The sequence below is a fragment of the Onychomys torridus genome, chromosome 20 (assembly GCF_903995425.1).
Source record: "Onychomys torridus chromosome 20, mOncTor1.1, whole genome shotgun sequence".
NCBI lineage: Eukaryota > Metazoa > Chordata > Mammalia > Rodentia > Cricetidae > Onychomys > Onychomys torridus.
In genome coordinates this window covers 21,309,879-21,313,107 of record NC_050462.1, presented here as the reverse complement: position 1 = coordinate 21,313,107, position 3,229 = coordinate 21,309,879, and the positions used below count along the sequence as shown (strand labels likewise).

The 3,229-nt window shown below is 37.5% G+C and overlaps 1 non-coding gene across 1 annotated transcript; it reads right to left on the bottom strand.

Moving 5' to 3' along the window:
• Positions 1–955: 955 nt before the first annotated feature.
• LOC118571276 lies at positions 956–1,119 on the bottom strand. The gene has a single exon (XR_004943316.1). It is a non-coding gene; the product is annotated as a U1 spliceosomal RNA (small nuclear RNA).
• Between the last annotated feature and the right edge of the window lie 2,110 nt (positions 1,120–3,229).

Below are 3,229 nucleotides of genomic sequence, written 5' to 3'. Positions count from 1 at the left end.
ATTCAGATAAATGTACCTGATAAATAATGGTGTATTTATGAAAAATGCTATATTCCTGTTAGCAGGTTAACTTGGTATTTTAATACTGTGACCAATATGATGAAAATGGGGTGGCAAAGAGTCATTTCAATTCCAGAAACCACTCTTGTTAGAAATTAAGAATAACACATGATGACATTTTAGATGAAACAGGAAAAATAATACATCCTTGAGTGAACTCTCTCTCTCTCTCTCTCTCTCTCTCCCCATCTCCATGTGTGTGTGTGTGTGTGTGTGTGTGTGTGTGTGTGTGTGTGTGTGTGTGTGTTTCTGTGTAGTGGAAATCAAATACATGTTTGTCATGGTGTATCTATCTGATATTCAGAGTATCTAATGGAATGCTGACGACTGGGTGGATTAATAACAGCACTTTCCTTTTTTTGTAGGCCTAGAGCCTGGTGAGTTCAAGATCAGAGTGCCACCAGATTTGGTTCCTACTGAAGCTCCTCTTCTGGTTTATGGGCAGCTTCAACACTGTGCCCTTCTCTATGAAGAAGACTCCTGCTCCTCTATCACTGTTTCTCTGTCTCTGTCTGTCTCTGTCTTAACAAACTAGAGTGATTTTTACTCTTACTCCTTTAAAAATGTAATAATGTCCGTGCAGATTCTTTCTCCAAATACAGTAATGTTGAGGGTTGGGATTGAACATATATGAATCTGGATGTGGATAAGATACCATTCCATCCATAATACAGGAATATAACAAAGAAACAAAATTAAGTAAACTGGTTTTATATTTACTCATTTAGAAAGTTGACATAAAAGATCACTGGAGAAGCAAAGAAATACAAATGTAGGTAATGTTTGAGTACATAGAAAATTAAAGTAAGCCACATCTCGAACATTTTAGTTTTCCTATGAATGATTAAATCCACATTTATTGATACTTGTATAATGATAAGTTCTTTTTTGGTGGTGGGGGAGAGTGGGAAATCAGTCACTACACTACCATGAAATATGCAGTTCAGTTGTCCGCATTTGAGGAAACAGCGGGGTCAGCACATCTGGAGTGTAAGGGATAAGCTTAGCCCTGCAATATCCACTTTCATGGTCATGGTATCCTTCCTGACAGAAACGTATAAATTCTTAAGTGATTCTTGATTGTGAAAATCTTTAGGCCATTGACATGTTCAGACGTGTTCACAGCTTACTGAAAAGGAACAGGGAGAACTCTTAAGAGAAAACCCACAATAAGCCACAAGCTTAATTAGATTCATTAATGGAAGAAAAAAAAATAAGTTTTGTTTGTATATGGAAATATACTTGTCAGTTCAAAGTATCTATCCACATAGTCATCATGAACTTATGTATGAGGCATGCAAGATATTTAATGAAAAGTGTCTGGCAATCGTACAAGAGAAATGACATGGTCAGATAAGATTACTTGTCACCAACTCTGAAGATCTGAGTTACACACTGGGAGGCACACGGTAGAAGAGAAATTGACTCCCACAAATCATTCTCTTGCTCTCACTCTCTCGCTCTCTCTCACTCTTGCTCTCTCTCTCTCTGGCTCTCTCTCCCTCTGTCTCTGTCTCTCTTACACACACACACACACACACACACACACACACACACACACACACACACACAAACATTGAAATTAAAAATATGAATGTGCTAAGACAAAAGTTGTCTCTATCTTGCTCACATGTACTGCATCTAAGTGTCACAAATAAGAGGAAAAAGAGCACATATGTCCCTTGTATTAGCACTTGGCTCCAGAAACTTAGGATTTTGAAGACTCCTGATTATTGTGATAGGGTGGTAGCCCCCAATATGTACTATAGATTAGTGATTACTTAGAGGGAGTGCATGATTCCATGATTACTTTTTGGGGGAAAGAAAATGCCTAGTGTGTTCTCTAGTGATTTCCAGAAGAAATGGAAATTGTTCACAAATCAGAGACCAGGAAAGATGAGGAACTGTCACTGGTAGAAATGGTCTCAGAGGAAGAAGAATAAAAACACAGATGCCGGTGGTAAATGACTTGAGGCATCTGTAGTCAGCATAAACAAATGTCATAGTTTGTGGGGCGACAGTTCTGATTTACATCTAACCGACAGTACTTTTTAATGTGTCTCCAATGTACTTTCCAGTTTGCCTATAAATTACATGGTAACCAACATTGTGGATAGGGAAATTCAGAGGCTAATGGTTCCCTAGCAAAGTACAGGACAAATAAAATGGAAACTGTACTTTATAAAATTATTACAACACAATGTGTCTGTCTCTAGCTAGCAGATCAGGAGACAGAGGATTCTCTCAGCCCTGTACCCTGACTAGTAAATTCTGATAAAAGCCACAAAGATGAAGCTGAAGAGGAATTGTATAGTTGTATCACTATTTTATGTGCCTACCTGTAAAGACCATTCTTCTTTTGGAAACTCCAGATAAAATTATTTTCTCCTTTTGTGTATACTAAGACCTTGAATTCCTATGGTGGTTAAAGTAAGTAAAAGTAATTTGTCTGTCTTGTTCACTATGAAAAAAGAAGATGCCTGGTATTTCCATAGATGTGTTCTGGGAATATCAGTTAGAAACATACCATGATTCCAGAAAATCATGGAATGGATTTCAAACTCTTCAGATAAGATGGGAATTTAAAAAGTATATCCTTTATTACTTTAGCTAACATTGCAGGGATGTAGGGTCCAGATTAATTTCATTTCTGAGAACAACTCCTTAGTAGATTGGACTCCAGAACTAAAGCTTGACATTATACTATGTACAATGTCTGGGAATTCTCCTCTTTACAAATGAGGTTTCACTAAAATCAGAATTATATATGGTGTCTCCCCTTATTATCAAGCAATTAGACTTTCTGTCAATACCAGAAAAAAAGGAGTGTTTTCTGTAAATACCAGTGATATCCAGAATGAATGCTTCATTTCTCACCTCTACACTATTGAGATTTAGGGCCTTGGTAGTTCTTTTTGTAGGAGATTGCTCTGTGCATTCAAGGTCTTTTAACAGCACCCTTTGCCTCAGCACAAGATGCCAGTTTTACAAAGCTTCCACCCATCACACTAGGTCTGCACAATGACATCCTTCTCTAGAGTAGACAAGGATGAAGAGAAAACAATTGCCCGAGGGTGAGATCTACTAGCTTAGAGGAAATAGAGTTCATTTCTTCAAATGGGACACCATTTACATGTTCTCATGGAAGGAAAATTTAGAAATCTCACAC